The following is a 19,626-nucleotide window of genomic DNA, read 5'->3' on the forward strand; positions in this document are numbered from 1 at the left end:
ATCTCTACTAATATTAATATTTACACATATTTTGACAAATGGTATCATGCTTTATGTGTTATTGGAGAAGCCTTGTCTTTCATGGAAATATTCTTTGAAAATGTTTTTATATTACTTAACACGTACTGTTTCATTACTGATTTGTTTTTCATTATTTGGATGTAATACAGTTTATTTAACTGATGAGCCCTTTTGCTAAATGCTTCACTGCTTTGAAATTACCCATAAATTTATAATTAATATCTTGCAGCCCAGAATGTATGCACACCCATGATCACATTATTAGGATACATATGTGGAACTACACTTTGTATGAGACATATTTTCAAGGCTTTTGATACTGTCAAGTTGCTTTCCACACAAAGTAATGACCATTTTAACCATCAGTGGGTCAGACTGATCCTTTTTTTAACCCTCTCCAGTAGTGTTTCTTAAGCTAAAAAAACGCTAAAAACCTGAAAAACTAATCTGATAAGTTATTGTTTATATAGTGTTAGTTTTTAGAACAATTATTATAATTATACTTTAAGTAATGAGATACATGTGCAGATCGTGCAGGATTGTTACATAGGTATACACGTGCCTTGGTGGTTTGCTGCATCCATCACCCCATCATCTACATTAGATATTTCTCCTAATGCTACCCCTCCCCTATCTCCCTACCTCCCGCTGTACCTCTCCTAGCTCCCCACCCCTAAACAGGCCCGGTATATGATGTTCCTCTCCCTGTGTCCCCGTGTTCTCATTGCACAGCACCCACTTATGAGTGAAAACATGCGATGTTTGCTTTTCTGTTCTTGTGTCAGTTTGCTGAGAAGATGGTTTCCAGCTTTATCCATGTGCCTGCAAAGGACATGAACTCATCCTTTTTTATGGCTGCATAGTGTTCCATGATGTATATGTGCCACATTTTCTTTACCCAGTTATAGTGTTAGTTTTAATATGACATTTTAAATAAGAATACTTGTTGAATATTCAGCTTTGCAGTTTGCCTTGTAGAGGTATTCTGAAATTATTTTTATATGGTATTTTATATTTTGACCTTGGAATTCCATTTTATCTTTTGGTTGAATCAATTTTTAAAAATTTTAGCAAAAAGCGTCATGGCTGGTGGAGGAGGTGAGTTTCTTGTACTTGGGTGTTGATGACTGAAGCTCCAGGGTGGCAGTGGCCTTGCTGGCAGGGCCCCTTTGCCAGAGGGATGGTCCAGAAAGGTGGATGGGACTCCTTTTCTACCTCACCCTCAATTCCTTCCAAATTTTACTTTTATGTGGTAAGCACGATCTATCCAGGTCACTTGGGAAGCTTTGCAAAATCACCCAATCTCTCTTACCCTCAAGTCATATCAAAATTACCAAGAAAGAATCGGGGGATGTACATTTTGAAAATACTCTTAATTGATTCCTCTCCTGAGGGAGAGCCTGGTTCTAGGGTGCTCCTGTGACTGCAATTTCATCTTCCACCTCCTGCCAGTGCCTGGATTTCTTCTGAGCTATGTATAAAATCCAAAACCTGAATTCTTCCCATGTGCTGCCTCCAGGATGCATGTGTCTCTGTCCCTGTAGTGGTTTTCCTTGGGGGCAGTTGGCTCCCAGAATGCACAGTATGGAGGGACTGAGGAGAGAGGGAAATTGGGGAATGACCACATGGTGGAAATAGGATTAGTATAGAGTCTGGGTCTCTGTGAGGGCATCTGGAATGGGGGTGTGTGCTATGAAGCATCTCCTTTTTATTTTCAGGCCCTGTTCTTACGTGAAATGACCAGTGTATTCCATGAGCCGAATGAGTAAATTTTCTCAATGTAGCTCCATTCATCTTAACATTCTTGTTAATTCCTTGAACAGTTTTGTCTTAGGTGTATTTCTGTCTTTGTTTTCCCTGTCTGCTTAGTGTTCTGCTTCATGAATACAGAATGATAGGTTTGTGTTTTTTAAATTGAAAGTTAATTGGAGGTGGTTTTAAGGCCTTTAGCACTTATGATAACTTGAAAACTCATCCTACAAAAAGCAAAGACCCTGAACAGGGAAGAATCATAAGAGAGTGTGGGTTTTCTTTATTTTTCCATGGTTCTTTTTTCGTTTTTGATTTTAGCTCTTCTCCTGAAACTTCTCGCAGGCCACAGTCTTGCATCGGAAAGTTGGGAAGTTGGAAAGACTATTTAATAATGATTTTGAATGCTGAAAATGATCCAACAACTTTGACAAGCAGATATTTTCACTCTTGAATACCCAGCCAGCCAGAAATAGACAGGCCTCAGTAAACAGAATCACATGGTCATTGCACCACCTAGAGACAGTCTTGCAAAACTGCTGAAAGCTGGCTGATGATACCAGGGTCTGGCTGCAAAATCTCTCGATGCTGTAAGCAGTCCCGTGCAGAATTCTCTCTGTACTTCCCAAAGAGGAATCATCTTGCCTGTTAAACTCCTTACTGAACTTTAAGGATTAATTTGAGGTCTGGATCATCCTTTGGATCACTTAGAAGAAAAGTTCAGTTCATAAAATGAAGGCTGCTATTTCTCATTTTTTTGCTCCCAAGTAGGCAATGGCCAGGAAGCATCACATGACAAGGCTTTGGCGTTCACTGGGTCTAGATTTAATTTTAGCTTTTCTACTTTTGAGCCATGGGCCAGCGGTTCAGTCATTTAACCTCTGGGCATGGGTTTCCTCAGCTGTGAAACTGGGCAGCATCTTTTCTATGTTGAGATTATGGGAAGGCCCCACAGGACCGTCTGTTAGCGACTAGCACAGCGGCTGGAACCGAAGTGCACTCAGCCCGCGCTACTCCCCTTTCTTCCTTTTGGAGAGAACACCTCACAGAAATCATCTGCAGCTTTTTAAGTTTTCCAAGGTAAAAGGGGCCATTGCTCCAACAAGGCAAGAAGAACAGCATATTAAAGAACAATAAACCACAACACCTTTGGGAAGGCAGATGGATGGTACATTCCTTCTCAGCACAACTTCCCAATGGAGCAGATTTTTCTGTTAAAATAATTCTAAAGTCATAATCTAGGTGGCTGAGTTGCTTATAAGGTTAGTCATAACACAGAAAAGCACCTGCTTTTAAAACAAAGCTGCTTCATCTTCTGAGATCTCTTTTTTCTTTTCTTTCTTTCTTTCTTTTTTTTTTTTTTTTTTTGAGGTGGGGTTTCACTCTTGTTGCCCAGGCTGGAGTGCAATGGCCCTGTCTTGGCTCACTGCAACCTCCGCCTCCTGGGTTCAAGCAATTCTCCTGCCTCAGCCTTCCAAGTAGCTGGGATTATAGGTACCCGCCACTGCACCTGGCTAATTTTTGTGTTTTTAGTAGAGACAGGGTTTTACCATGTTGGCCAGGCTGGTCTTGAACTACAGCTATGAGCCACTGTACCCGGCCATCTTCTAAGATCTCTTTTACTGATTCTTTAGTTTCAAAATGGACAGGTGTTCATAGGTACCCTGGTGGGAGACAGAGTCTTGGTGTGTTGCCCAGGCTGGAGTGCAGTGGTGCAATCTTGGCTTACTGCAACCTCCATCTCCCAGGTTCAAGCAATTCTCCTACCTCAGCCTCCTGAGTAGGTGGGATTACAGGCCTGCACCACCACACCTGGCTAATTTTTGTATTTTTAGTAGAGATGGGGTTTTGCCATGTTGGCCAGGCTGCTCTCAAACTTCTAACCACAGGTGATCTGCCTGCGTCGGCCTCCCAAAGTGCTGGGATTACAGGTATGAGCCACTGTGCCTGGCTGGGATAATGCTATTCTTACTGGAACTTCTAAGGAAGGGCACGTGGATTCCTGAGAATGTTGGAAATCAGACTCACCTCTAGGTTGACTTTAGTTTGAGAACAGGGAAAGTGCTGTATACAAACTTGAATGTAGCCACCAAGCCCTGTGCACCAGGGCTTTCACACTCTGTAGAGTGTTGCATTCCTCACTAGAGCCACCTTCAGAATTGTCTCTGCTTTGATTTCCAGTTTGTATCTTCTCTATTTGTGAATTTTACCTTAATCAGTCCACTGGACGAGCATGAAAAAGGAGATGTCTGTAGTTCATCTTTCTGATCCCTTCTGAATCAAAGCAGATATTAAAATCAGAAAAAGCTTTTTTTTTTGTTTTTCTAGTTGCTTTGTTTTCCTTTCTCTTTTCTTGACTGGGGAGAAAAGAAGCTCATTTTTTTTTAAAAGAAGCTGTTTCTAAACAATATAATTTGCTTGAACGTGAAATGCTTTATAAAAATTTTTCATAATATTTCAGGATCATCCTGGAGGGAAAAATGACTAAACTATGAAGGTAGAAGAAGTAATGGGTAACAGGAAAAAACATTATTTCAGAAATAAGATTCGTGTTCAAAATCTTAAGAGGATGTTCTACCTTCTTGGGTGATAGAAGATAATTATCTTTAGTTACGCAAGTATGATTACATGTAATTATGTATGCAGTTCTTAGTGTTATCTTAATATATTTTTTCACCAAATAGAGATGGCAGGGAATGAAATGAACTACATATTTATATTTTTCTTTCTCTATCTCTGTCCCCATCCTAATACTACGGAAGGAAGCATCTTTGTCTAAATGTTACCAGGCTTCAACAGTCATTGTGAGATAACATTGTGATTAACCTTGGGCTGTAGACTTGGGTTGCTCCCATCAATTCCTGACTCTTCCATTCACAGGCTGAGTGACTTGGGCAAGATACTTGACACTTTCATGTGTCTGTTTTTTTAATCTTTAAAATGAGGGATAATTTTGTCTATCAATATGTGTGTTGTGTAGATTCAGTTAGTAGATACTGTAAGTTGTTCAGAGCAGTGCTTGCTACATAGTCTGTGAATCTAGATGCCATTATTATGATGTTGTTATTGCCATTAATATTATTGGAATGGCACCACGAGCTCTGTGACACCGTGACAGATTGTGATGGGGGAACGTGAGAGTGAGAATTGTAGGTTGTCCAGGAGGGTAGTGTGAAAATGAGTGGTAACAGTTCAAGTAACAGTTAAAGGTGAAAGAACAGTGGGTGCTTAGAAACTGCAGGTCATTTATCATGGCCAGTGTTTATGGTGCAAACAGGGAGGGAAGTGGAGTTGGCTTTAGGAGTGAGGGAAAGGTGATAGAAGAATTTTGAATTCAAAGGGCTTTGCAATATATAGTCAGTCCTCATTATTCATGGATTCCATATTTGCAAATTTGCCTATTTGCTAAAATTTATTTGTAACACCCAAATCAATATTCGAGGTGCTTTTTTAAAGTCATTCTTGGACAAATGCATAGTGGCAAAAAAATTGAGTTACCCAAGTCAGATATTCCAGCTGAAGTCGAACAAGTCACCGAGCCACTGCCCTGCCTTATTGTTTCAGCTCTCGTGCTTCGAAACAAGCGTCCCTTTCCCCGTCTGTGTAGGCCATGTTTTTCTCATTTTTGTGCTTCCTGCTTTCTGATGGTAATTTCACAGTTTCAAATGGCCCCTAAATGTAGATAGGCTTTCATCACTAAGAATGTGGTTCAGTGTCTTGGACTATAAGGACTGGCATTAGTAAAAATATAGAATACATTGGCAGGAATTGAATAAATTAAATTTCGATATTTAGTTGATTTTTGTGGCATTCTTCTTTTGCAACAGGGCATCTCTGGAAAGCATAAGATAAAGCAGGTTTTTTCGCCTATATCCCATATTAATAACTGGGATAGTATTCTGAACCAAGCACTTGGCTTTCAAATAAAGTTTAGATATAACTCATAAACAATAGGGTAAAAAGGACAATATTTTTAAAAACACACATTTACTGAAATCCTGTATGGTTATAGCTATATAGAATGCAGGAAGTCCCTGGGTAAATCGATTACCTGGGATGATTCAGGCTGTGTGAACTCACAGAGATGTACCTGTTCCTCAGGAACCAGATCTTACACACTCTGCCTCCTTGACACTTTGATTGGATATGACACTCTTTTTCCCTATCTGAAATGCTTGACACTTTGATGGGATCTGACAGTCTCTTTCCCTATCTGAAATGCTGCAGATCTAGGTGTAGTCTTGCTGCTTTGAGGAAAGTCTGCTGTGAATAAGCCCAGAGATTCCTTAGTGAACCAGAGCAGAAATAGCCACCAGGTGGCGCAAAACCACAGCCATTGGTTCTCAGCCAGCCCCGTCAACTCTGGCTGACCAGCTGCTGGGGCATTCTGTTACTTCACAACCCTGCTTGTAAGCCTGAAGCCTTTGAAGTTGTTTAAAGGCCAAGACAGAAGTTCTTGGGGTCTCCTTAGAGAACTCTAAAGCTTTCATCAGGGCCCGGCAGGAATTAGAAGCATTCTTGGGTGTGCAACTGACCTCCCTGTTAAATGGGATTTGCCTGATATTCATGGCAGATGGGCTTTTCCCCAGTAACTGCATCTCCCGACTCTCATTCCCAGTTATTTTTTGTTACGCTGTCATGAAAGTATTTTAAGTAGGGCAAGCAACCTATACAAGTAATTTTTTCTTTCTGCCTTAGCATGGAAATACAGGGAAGTATGCACTGGAAATGGAAAATCTACATGATATTGACTGTAAAAACCACAATGATAATGTATTTGGGGTTTGAAAGTATAGATAATTAAATACGTGACAGTAAGAACGTGAAGAGGGCAGGGTGGTAAAGGGAGTTGACGTGAACCAGCCTCGGTGGGGAGTTGTGCAGAGCTGTCTGGGGAAGTTTGATCTGACTCTTGACATGTGGTTCTCAGGTAAGTAGAATCTTTCAGAATCATTTTTCAACTTTTTAAAAAAAGTAGCCACCTCTGGAGCTGTATGCTCAGAAGTGCTGTTGAGAGTTCTATTTTATTGGTAGGGAGCATTCGAGCCTCTTGAACATTCTTTTCTTTTTATCTCTAACTTTTCCTTCTTCAATCCTGTAAATATTAAGGGGAATCTTTTTTTTTTTGTATTTTTATTTTTATTTGAGACAGGGTCTCACTTTGTCATCCAGGCTGGACTACAGTGGGGCAATCTCGGCTCACTGCAACCTCCGCCTCCCGGGCTCCAGCTATCCTCCCACCTGAGTAGCTGGGACCACAGGTGTGCACCACCAGCTATTTTTTTTGTACTTTTAGTAGAGACAGTATTTCGCCATGTTGCCCAGTCTGGTCTCAAACTCTTGAGCTCAAGCGACCCACCTGCCTTGACCTCCCAATGTGCCGGGATTATAGGTGTGAGCCACAATGCCTGGCTATAGAGGGGAATTTTAAAAAGGAAGAGAAGTCAAAGCAGGGCAGCCCATGAGGCTGCTGATGGGTCAAGGAAAAGCTTCCTGGGAGTTTTGTTGCACACTTCATTGATTGGCAGCTGGGCGTCCTTTTCAGGTGGCTCACTCATCACAGGTGAAGACTGCCAGTGCCCTGCCTGTACGTGTTCAGTGTTGCCTTTGTGCTGTCTTTCTTGGATGCTTTGGTCAAATGACACAGAGCGTGGCATGCACTGGCTTCATGTTTAATTTTATGTGCAGAGACCATAGTTGTCTTCAAGTCGTAGCTGCTAGTTGGGCGCAGTGACAGTTTGGGAAGCAGAGGAGGGAGGATCAACAGAGGCCAGGAGTTCAAGACCAGTCTGGGAAATAAAGTGAGACTCTGTCTCTAGCAAAATAAATAAATAAATAAATAAATAAATAAATGGTGGCACACACACACACTGGGACTACAGTGGTGTGCCACCATGCTCAGCTAATTAAAAAACATAAAAAAGAAAAAAGTTGTAGTTACACACATAGAAAAGAAACAGTTAGCTTTGGAAAGCCCTCTTGAAAAAACCAAGAAGTTCAGATTTATTTCCTGTCATTGAACCAAGTAAAACAAGTACATTGAGTTATGGGGCAGGGCTTCTGCACACTGGGCTCTTCAGAGAGAACTCGAGGCCTCGTGAGGCCATGTCCACTTCAGTGTAGCATCATCATACCTCCTAGGGGTGCAGGGAGATTGAAAGGTCCACTTAGAATACTTGCAGATCTTTCTTCTGTGACCCAACTTTGCTGTCAGCTGCATTGACGAAGGACATCAAAACTGGTGCAGTGGGGCCCCTGGGGCAGTGCTAACACAAGCTCTTTGTCACTGTCGCAGGTGAAGAGCCAGCCCATATTTTGCACTTTCTGCAGGGTGTGTGCTGTTGCCACCATTTCCATCTGTTTGATGACTTTCATATGTTGTGATATGTTACCCCCTTCTTTCTACCCTGGCATGGGAGGGAGCAGGGAGAAGTAGTGATTGCTGGGAATAATCTCATTTCAGGAGCACCCATGACCTCTGGACTCCATCTGAAAAGGGGATGCATGCATAATTGTACTTTCAAAACTTTTTTTTTTTTTTTTTTTGAGACAGGGTCTTGTTCTGTCTCCCAGGCTGAAGTGCAGTGTTACCATCACAGCTCACTGCAACCTTCAGTGACTTCCAGGGCTCAAGTGATCCTCCCACCTCATTCTCTCAAAATGCTAGAATTACACATGTGAGACACCATGTTCAGCCCTTTTTCATATTTTTAAAGCAACTATTTTAAGGGAAAACTTTCAAAAACAAATGACCTATGATTCATTGCCATGATAAACTTGACCTTCGTTCTTCTCTCTTGCTTTTTGCTGTAATTAACTTTAACTACAGACACAGTTTCTCAGGATGGTTATCGAACACCAGGCGAAGGGACAGGTTTCTTCCACTCCTGTTTTTCCAGACTCCTTTCCTATTTACCACGCATTGCTGTGCCTTGAGGGACGTTTGTGGGCTGTTAGGGTTGAGTCTGTTCTCTGGTCACTAGAGGGCGCGCCTGTCAAAGGCATGTGCGTGAGAAACGCCGCAGGCTGATGGCGCTTCCATAAAGAGCAACTGTGATGTGTTCAGGAGGTGGAGAACTTAGCGGGGACTCTTCTAAGTGGGGTAAGTTTGGAAGCTTCAGAAGAATGCTTTTACAGCCAGAATCTTCCTCCTTCCCCCTTTTAGCTGAAAATCTCCAATAACTCTTTATCCTGGCTGTGGCAGGAGAGACAGTGTATTAAACAGTGTCAGTCCTTCATCTCTGAGTGTATCATGCAAACTTCCTTGGCGTCCTTGCTTTGCACATGGGGCTTTGGAGCAAAAGGGCACCATCCAGCAGGTGCAAGGGTGACGCACAGGGAACCAAGGGCAAGGAAAAGTCAGGGTCTTGTGATGCATAAGCAAGTCAATTCTGTTTGAGGCTAATATAGCATAGCTTTTATGAGTGCAGCCTTTGGTGCCAGACTGCCTGGTTTTGCATCCCAGCTTCATTGCTCATTAGCTGGGTGACCTTGGACACTTTGCCTAACCTTTCCCCATCTCATTAGTGAGTTGGACATAGTAGTATCTCCCACCCAGGCTTGTTATGGACATTAATGAGTGAATCAATGTTACGTTCTGAGAAACCTTGGCATGGAGCCAATTTTAGTAAGTTTTTGCAATTGATGATTGTCATTTGGAGTAGCATATCCCAAAGTCCTTGAATTCTAGAGAATTTTCCTGAGAGTGCTTAGCAGTGCGGGGCTTTTGGACCCAAAGAGCCTCTTTAGTGAAGGAAGAGGTGGATTTTTTGCTCTGCATTATTGCTGCTCCGGAATTAGCATGTAGGCACATGGCTGAGGACGTCCTATTGGTGCCTGCTCTTGTGCAGATTTTCAAAAGCAGGTATGACTTAAAATCACAATGTACATTAAATCAATGTTGCTGTCCACAACAGGTGGCACTTTTCAATTGGATGACAATATCTTTTGGAGAGTGCCTTGGACCTAGGCTGGGCAGTGTTAGGACAGAGGACCACCAGAGTCTGGCAGGACTGAGTGGTGATGAGGTCCTGGTACCTGGGATGGGTAGTTATAGGCATCCAGCACCTCTTCCTCTGATGGTTTTCTGTAGGTGCCTAGACTCTTGATATTGCCTCTAGTAGGATCATATCAAAGCACCCCAAGAACAGCTCTGGCTATTCTGAGTTGCAGGCAAGAGAGGGAAGGAATGACCAGTTAAGAGTCCCGTGATCCAGTTACCTGCTTCCCATTGACCCTGCTTTTCACGGCCATCAAACAGCTCCATGCGAAGCTAGCATGCCTTCTATCTTTATCCTTTCCCCTGAGACAGTGTGCTGTTGCACCACTTTTCATTTTGTTTTCCGTTTTTCCAAGTGGTGACCATTTGTCACACTGCCCTTCCTACCTCTGGATTCAGTGTGATATGACCTCGGGAGAGGAGGTGTGAGCACGACGTCCAGACTCGGACGTGTCTGTTTCACGTCTGCCAGAAAGTAATTTTTATGCCGGGAGCTGGCTTCATGGCGTGGGATTCTAATTCTGGGGATGGCATTTTGTATGTGTAGGAAGACTGTCAGAACCTTTCCAATGGGAAGGGACAAGAACCAATTTGAGAATCACATGGTTACATAAGATCTGGCCCTGTGCGGGCATCTCTGCACACTTCCCGTACTTGTTCATTTTGAAGATGAGAGAAAGAGGAGCAGGAAGAATCTTCCATGAGCTCTGCAAACCTACAGACTTTCCAATGAGAAGTGGCACACACTCCCGAGATGGTGCTCGGGACAACGTGGTTAAAAGGGTAAGGGTATTTGTTAACCCTTTGCTTTCTTGTTATTCCTGTCCCTCCTCTTTAAATGTGTACATTACCAAACTGGCTAGACGGCTGAGTATCTATCATTTTTAGGTGTCCTGCTAGGGTTTCCATTCGTCTTATCCCAGTAAGAAAATAGCTACAGTGGCCACCCCCAGCAGCAGTAGCATCCAGGGGACTTTTTGGGACCTGGGCCAGCAAGTTCCCATATGCAGTATCTCATTCTGTCTCCACAAGACACAAGGACTATTATGTCTATTTTAGAGATGAAGAAAAGGAGGCTTACAGCTTCTGAAGATTTGAAACCTGCCTATAAAGGCTGTAGTGTTTCGGCAGGACGAGAAGACATATGCAGACTTAATTTTTGTTCTCAAGTTGTTTAGTCACAGGTGCAGACACTCATGGGAGGAAGGCAGTGAAATAGATGAAAGCAGCACATCTCAGTAAAGCTTTATTTCTAGCCTCCCATACCAAGGACACCCTCCACTGCCTTGGAGTCTTTGGGAAAGCCACCAAATGCTTGTCTCACTGTGGCCTTTCCAGACTCAGGATGGTATTCCCATTAATGAAGACCACATACCAGCCACCTACTTGCTTCTTCTTAAAGGAACATGCACATGATATTGTCCTTCCTGGGAACCCAGCAGGAACAAGGCCACGTTTTTATCTGAGGGTAGAAAGCAAAATTGTGCTTGCCTGTTGCTAAAAGCAGCGTTACTTCTGGTTTTCCCAAGGTGCTGTAAATCCTTCCCTAATGCTCACAGCAAGCAAGTGGCAGGGCCAGCATTTGGCCCCATTCACCCTGATGCCAGTCCTCCCCAACCTCAGCCTCGAGGCTGTGCTGTCTTGCTATTTAAGGAAAAGGAAACGTGCTGGCTGAAAGGTCTCAGTCTCTCTTTATATTCAATTCAGGCAAATCCAGGAGACCTTGTCTCCATTCTCTGCTTATTGAGCCTATGCCTGCTTTCTCAATGTTGTTCATTTGTTGATGACCTTGCTGCATAGCCAGAGCAAAGCAGTAAGAAATTGTTATCCTGACTGAGGTCCTGAATCCTCGTCCTCCTGCTTCATGATAATCCAGAAATCAGCCTTCATTTTTTGCCTCCTATTGTTGATGGATGGAGCCTGAAGTTAGCAGTTTTGAATTTGGTTCTCTCAATCCCCCCAGTCCTTTTTTATAATTGTCTATGATGTCATATACTAAAGCTTTTCCTTGTTAGGTTTCTCGAAGGGTTCTCCCACATTCCCACTGCAGCCGTTCCTTGTCACTTATGAGCATTAGGGCAAAAGGAAAGGACTAGAAAATGGGGACCAAGCAGAGGGAGGCCTGTTCACTATGGCTTTTAAAGTTCAGGGGCGTCTACCAGAGATGGTACGTACGTCTGGGGCCAGGTCTTTTAGGAGAAGAGCCACGCCAGCCTTTACAGAGAGGAGAGCTATGGGAGGAGGCACATTTCTTCCTCACTTCAGGAAGCATCGCGGATTCCTGCACCTGCTGCTCGTTGCAGGGAGCCCCACCTCCAGCCGGCTGGGCATCCAAACAGGCAACCAAGGTGTGGGACGGGGGCCTGTGAATTTCCTCCATCTGATCTGAGTGGCTCACTGAAAGATGGCTTCCCATCTGTAGAGCACCTTGATAATAACAGATCATACCATGGAACAGGGTCATGTTGGAGTTTAATCTAGACTAAAAATAAGAGACTAATATATTCATTTTTTCATGCAACCAACATTTAGGAGCATTTATGATATTTAAGGCAATGTATGGACAGGCCTTTAGTCACAAAGATGAATCAGGGAGAAGCCAAGGCCTTCATGGAATTTATTGCTGAGTGAACTCCCTGTTGCTCTGGACCTCACGTGTGCTGTTCTCTCTCCTGCACTCTCATGCCCTCTCCTCTACAATTCTCAGTTCAGAACTGAGCGTGTTGCATTCTTAGACTGGACATGGGGAGTCTGCTGGGAGCTCTCCCAGTCCAGGTCCTACGCCTGTTTCAGCACATAGTTTGTACTTGTGCACAAACCTCATGTCCCCATCGGAGGGATAGGACCTTGTCTACTTAGCACACCTTTGCATCCCTTGCACACAGCACAATTCCTGCCACTGGATAGCATATGGTAAGTGTGTGCTGAATGAATGAATGAGTAGATTGATTAAGGATTCTACCAGTCAGGAAGAGAGACTTGTTTACTTACAGGTCGAAGTTGGTATATACTATGAGAAACATACAAGTAGACTAAAGTACTTCTGAAATTCCAAACAGGGATAAGGAGAATTTGTTTGAGGACTCATTGAGATTTTACAGTGGAGAAGACACTGAAGATGAACCTTAAAGGATAGGTAGCATTTGGACATGAATGAGCTGTGGAGGCGGAGGAGTGTGGGTGACCAACAAGATGTGGAAAGTGGAAGAATGTGAAGTTTCCTTTAATTTCTTCTCCTTTGAGGCTGGGCCATAAAAGATTATGTGCTGTGGTGTTTGGATGTTATTTGATAATTTGTAAATTAAGAAATAATACAGTTAAAGCTGATAATTTCACTTCGGTGGTAGTAAAAAGATGGCAGAAAGTTGGAAGTGGCTGGAGGTGATATTGGCTGAAACTAGAAATAGCAGGGGAATAGAAAGGGAAAAAATAAATGTGAAAGAAAAGGTGTGGAGCACAGGGCTTGGTACCAGATCGGATATGGGGAGTGTTGCACAGCTTGTGTGTCCAGGAAGCTGGGCTGCTCTTTCTGCAGATAGGAGACACAGCTTTGGGAAGGGGCTGGCATGTTCCATTTAGGATAACGAATATTTGAATTACTGTTCGGACTTTCAGTTGGAGATAGCCAGAAAACCATTGGAAATAAAAATACCTAGCACAAATTAACATCTGCTTGACACTTACAGTAACCTGGCAAGTGTTTTGTTAGCCCATTTTAATGAAAGGGGAGCTGGGAAACTATAGAACAGAGAATAAACTGGCCAGGACATACATCCAGTATGTGACACCTAGGACTCCTGTCTTCACGCGTCAAGTTCTGTGCTTGTTCTGGAGAATTTCCCCAGGAGAGTCAGGGCTTTCCAGAGCATTCTGGATGAGTGCCAATGAGATGTATTTAGAGGGGCAAGTTGCTGAGGCAGCACCGGGTAAGATCGTTTGGCAAAGCCTAGAGTGGCTTCTTGTGAGCATGTTCTAGAGTTGCATGTTGATGTGTATGTACATGTATGTATGTGTGTGTGCACAAGTGTGTGTGCATGTGTGTGCTCATCTGCCAGCAGGAGAGAAAATGGTGATGGAGAAAGCTGGAAAGAGGGTGGCCCATCATGCAGGGGCTCTGATTTGTTTGTAAGAGCTGGGAAACACAATTGCTACTCTTCCCGTAGCAGGCCGTTGGCGCAGTCCTATTTTCACCGTTTCTTAGTGACTCACTCTGTATCGATAGTGCTGCCTTATTTTTAGTGCTGCGTATGAGTGTGCTGCAGAAGGCTGCCAGTTACCAAGGAGGCTGCGCCTCTAAGCTCCTACAAGGAGCCCCCCAGCGGCGACTCCAGTCTCCATGTCACTCTCTGATAACCCCTGGCAGAACACATCGTTAACCCAAGGGGTGGCTGCTCTGTGCTGCCTGCCCTCCATCACTGCTTATATAATGGCTTTTTATTCTTATTCAGTTTACATGTTAGAAAAAATTACCTCCATCTTAAAGGAAATTTCTGTGAAACTATCATGCAGACCACAGAGAGCCAGGGGTCTTGGTTGTATACAATCGTTGTGTGGGCTGGGCCGTGTAGCCCCACCCAGTACAGGGGTTTTGAGTCTGCTTGGCCTCCCTGAGCCTCCTCTCTCACCAAGAATCCTGGGGCAGGGGGTAGGAAGTGGTCAGAGCACTCACAAAGTCCTCAACACTTTTTACAAGATAATACAAACCCAGCAAAGGAGTAATTTTCAGGTTGAATTCTTCAAATCCCTCACAAAAATTCCATTTTTATGTCTGAGCACACATCTGTAATGTTTTGTATTTTGATTTCATGACCTTCTTCTTTCCACTCTTTAAAAAATGCATATACATGTATGTGTGTGTGTATATATATGTGTATGTGTATATGTGTATGTGTATGTATATGTATATGTGTACGTGTATGTATATGTGTGTGTATATGTGTATGTATTTTTTGAGACAGAGTCTCATTCTGTGGCCCAGGCTGGTGTACAGTGGTACAATCTCAGCTCACTGCAACCTCTGCCGCCCAGGCTCAAGTGATCCTCCCACCTTAGCCTCCCGAGTAGCTGGGATTACAAGAATGCACCACCATGCTGGGCTAAATTCTGTAGTTTTTCTAGAGACGGGCTTTGCCATATTGCCCAGGCTGGTCTTGAACTCCTGACCTTAAATGAGTTGCCTACCTTGGCCTCCCAAAGTGCTGAATTATATGCATGAATCACTGCACCCGGCCTACTTTTTACCAACATTTCTTTCTGCTAATCAATGTGACACATCCCTATGGTGAAAACTTGGGAGAGGAAATTGTGAAAAACACTCACACAGGAGAATACTCATAGTCCCCGATTCCACAGGCAAACACTGCCACTGTTAGCATCTTTCCTTCTTCTTCTGTGAACCCTTTACTTAGCAGAGACCGACCTCTGTGTTTGATTTCCTAACATTTCCATATGTTCTCAGTACACCTTGATAAACATTACATGCAGTGGCCAGATAACATTTTATTAAGTCGTTGAACCAAAATTTATCTAAACATTCTCCTATATATTTAGGTGTTTTTTACGTTACAAGAAGGGGTTCCATGAACTTATGTGAATAACTGTTTGTCCACATTGAGGATTATTTCTTTAGATTGTTAGACTCTTGGGTCAAAATGTAAGAACATTTTTGAAACAATTCTTTTTTATATTTATTTGTACCTTCTATTTTTAAATACTTCTTCCTTCTTTCCACAAGATAGATTTTTGTTCATATTTTTCTAACTTCTTTGATTTAGTTTTTTTAAAAACAAACAAACAAACAAAAAAACCCTAACTGTTCTAATTCTGAAACAGAATGGGCTTACCACAGAGAATTCAGAAATGCAGGTAACCAAAATCATTTAGATAAAATTCAGCCATATTTCTACATATGTAAATAAAACATTGTTATGGTTCGATATATATCTTTCCAGATATTTTCTATGCTTGTATAAGAAAGTATGCTTTCATGAAAATACTATCATATAGCTTTTTGAAATTTTTCTCAAAATGAATTTTTTAAATAAAATTTTGGACCGGGCTCAGTGGCTCACACCTGTAATCCCAGCACTTTGGGAGGCCAAGGTGGGTGGATCACCTGATGTAGGAGTTTGAGACCAGCCTGGTCAACATGGTGACACCCTGTCTTTACTGAAAATACAAAAATTAGCTGGGCATGATTGGCGGGCACCTGTAATCCCAGTTACTCCAGAGGCTAAGGCAGGATAATTACCTGAACCCTGGAGGCAGAGGTTACAGTGAGTCGAGATTATGCCACTGCACTCCAGCCTGAGTGACAGAGTGAGACTCAGTCTCTAAATAAATAAATAATAAAATTTCTATGTGAAAACCTAGAATAGGATTGTTTATGATACCATCTTATTATATGCTTAGCTTCATCTGATGGACGGTACTGAAGGATTTTCTTTTTCATGCTTTAGGTATAAAACTTTGATTAAAAAACACATCCCTGTAGAAAGCATGTTGAGACTTCTCTTCACATTAGTTTAAGATTATTAAATGATGATGATTATTACTAATAATCCATGGAGATGAACACATATGCAACCTGCAAACAAATGAAATATGTGGCCCTGAAGCAAAGTAATTTTTAATAGATCAGTAGCCTATCATTAGCATAATATTCATTTTATGTCTCCGTAAAATTTTTATCACTTGCATCGTGATTTATAAATATTGACCTATTGATAAAGAGCCTTTGCTGCTACTCTTTCCTTCAGTATAGAATTTTTGCTAAGTATCATTTCTTTTCTTGGGTTTTTTTTTTTTTTTTTTTGATAGGGACAAAACAATAAAGTGTCTCCAGAAATCTGATGATTTCGCCTGGTCTGTAGAGAGATTTGTAGTCCAGGATTGTTTAACCACACAGATTCTTCAGGATTTTCTAGAGGTTTACATTCTGGTGCATCCATAAAAAACAAACTGATAAAATGTAGGATGATAATATTTTATTCAGCATTGTAACTTGGGACTGACATAGGTGTTATAAATTATTGCATGATGTGCTCAATATGTACTTGATTTGTTCCACAAAAATCTGCTGCCATTTATTTTTTTGTTTTTCAAGTTTTAGCAATAATTTATTATGTAAGATTCCCTGAATTCCTTCCTGGAACTGTCTCTCTCATTCTTTTGGGAGTTCATTGCTTAAGCTAGGTAACAGTATGATTTCACAGAGAGAGTTTAGAGCTCATGTCTTAGAATAATCACAGTTACATACCCATGTAGCCCCAAGAGGGGCTCAGAAGGACCTCTTCTCTCCTTCCCAGAGGTCTCAGCATTCATTATGTCTGTTCTTGGGTTCCCATGAACTCCCCTGTGTCTTTCTTGAGTATATAGCATATGTTATATACACTCATTTTTCATTAGCTTCAGAGTTCAAGCAAGTGTCTTTGCATAAGTCACTTGGATCTCCTTTGGAATGCCTTGCAGAAACTATTGTTTCTCAAAAGTATTCTTTTCTTCCCTGCTCATGTTCACATTAGAATCTCCATCTGTTGACATAGGCCGAAAGTATGATGCTTCTAAGGATATATGTTATGCCTGCGCTGTCTGTCCATCATATATAGTTTTATAAATTCTTTTTGTCCCATGGCAATGCATTTTGAATCTCTTTCGTGTACACAAACATTCAAACATCATGATTAAAAGTATGGTGTTCCATACACAATTACCAAATTCTTTTAAACAATTTCTTATTTTTGAATGTGTATGTTGTTACCAGTTTAAAAATTATTGTATACAGTGCCACAGCAAACATACATACAGCTTAATCTCTGTAAGTGCAGTTCCTTGGTCAAGGGGTGGGCATATTTTATAATGTAAATATAATTCAGTAGGAGAAGGGCTAAAACAATTAGTTATTATCAGACAGTTAATGAAAATCTCAGAAACACACGAGCTAAGCTGCAGCAATAATGAAACTTGTCTTCATCTACATTTTTATCCAATAGAAGCTTCTCATGGAAGGCTCAGTCATGGCATTGACTGTGGGGGTCACATCCAAGCATTTCATACCCTAAAATCCCCAGCAAGATTTAGTGGTCCTTGGGTTGTGTTTTTCAAGATTTTCATGCATATTGTAAAATTTTCCAGAGCTGGTGACAATTTAAACCCTTACCATTAGTCTTAGAAAGTGGCTGTTTGACTGAACCCTCAATAACACTAAAGATTTTTTTTTTCTTTATTAGTTTTACAGTTAAAAAGAAAACTCTTAAGATGCCTTTTCTCTAAATCCCCACAGCCACATTTCCTCTCTCCCTGTTGTAGTATTCTCTTGGTCTTAGTTATCATCTTTTTTTATTGTTATTTTTATCTTCCTCCAGTAGCCTGTGAATGTGTTTTTTTGTTTTGTTTCAACAAGAACCACAGTCTGTATGTTAAGCACTTCCCCTCTTAGAATAAATGACTGTAAGGTACAACTTCATTTAACAAAGGATAGTGGAATAATCCAGTTCTATAAGTGCATCTCATCAGTGAGTGTCATTTGGAACCTAAGGATTGGGGCTCTGTCTTCTGCAGCTCTTCCTGATTCGTTTGGTCAAATCATTGGTTTTTGAACCTCGGTTAATTGATTTGCAAAGTGGTGACAATGCTTTTAAACACCTTCGCTTTAAAAAGTTATTAGAGATCAAGAAGACATAGTATATGAAGTTTGTAATTTCTAAAGCATGGTAAAAGTGATTTTGATTGCCACTGAAGACAAGATTTTGATGCTTTTTTTTTAACTCTGTGAATAGAGATTTTTGTCGCAATGTGATAGAAATGATTAGACAGAGAAGACTTACTGGCATTGACTAACCAGAGTCCTTCAGATGCCCCAGTTTGGGCTGGGATAGAAATTTCTAGACAATGAATATTCAGGGAGTTCCCTTGAGGACTGACCTTGTGTTGTTATTTTTTTTTTTTAACTGTGCTGTCTCATCACTGTGAATTCAAGTGCCTAACAGTTTTTAGTTTACACAATAATTAGCTAAGGCATTCTTTCATTGAAATGGCCAAATTATTGCATTTCAATGCACCTACGGCCTTATATTTACAGTAATAGAGTTTACCTGCACTGTCATTTTTTTTTTAACTATCAGAATTCATTTGGAGTAGATGACTGATAATAAAAAGCTGGTTATAGTAATATCTATAGTAAACAAAGTTATTAAATGCAGTGTACTAAAAGCATAAAATGTTATTAGAGGGATGGAGTTGAATTGGGAAATTTTATTTAATCACTTTTACAAAATGTGTAAAACCGAAAACACAACTCATATTTTAACAGTTTTATTGATGTTCAATTTGTAGACCATACAATTTAGGCATTTAAAATATACAATTCAGTGCTTTTAGTGTATTTACAGAGTTGTACAGCATCGCCAAAGTCAATTTCAGAGCAGTTTTATTATCCCAGCAAGACCCCTTAGCTGTCACCCCAATCTGCTCATTCTCTCCAGCCCCAGGCAACCATTAGTCTGCTATCTCTATAGATATGTCTATTCTGGATGTTTCATATAAATGAAATCATACAATATGTAGTCTTTTGTTACTGGCTTCTTTCACTTAGCATGATGTCTTTGAGGTTCATCTATGTTGTATCATGCATTAATTCTTTGTTTCTTTTTATTGTCTGATTTTATTCTCTCCTACACACACATATCCCACATTTTATTTATCTGTTTATCAGTTGATGAGCATTTGAGTTGTTTCTAGTTTTAATTATTATGACTAAAGCTGTTATGAACACTTGTGTACAAGCTTTTGTGTGGGTGTATGCTTGCATTTCTCTTGGCTCTATACTTAAATGCACAATGATTGCATCATATGCTGAC

At 41.2% G+C, this 19,626-nt stretch overlaps 1 protein-coding gene across 10 annotated transcripts in view; it reads left to right on the top strand.

Annotated features, from left to right (window-relative positions):
* ELMO1 (engulfment and cell motility 1) overlaps window positions 1-19,626 on the top strand; it is a 569,594-nt gene that overhangs the window by 236,193 nt on the left and 313,775 nt on the right. The gene's annotated exons all lie outside the window — the stretch shown is intronic.

The sequence above is a fragment of the Sapajus apella genome, unplaced genomic scaffold, assembly GCF_009761245.1.
Source record: "Sapajus apella isolate SASKATOON/1434 unplaced genomic scaffold, GSC_monkey_1.0 scaffold19, whole genome shotgun sequence".
Taxonomy (NCBI): domain Eukaryota; kingdom Metazoa; phylum Chordata; class Mammalia; order Primates; family Cebidae; genus Sapajus; species Sapajus apella.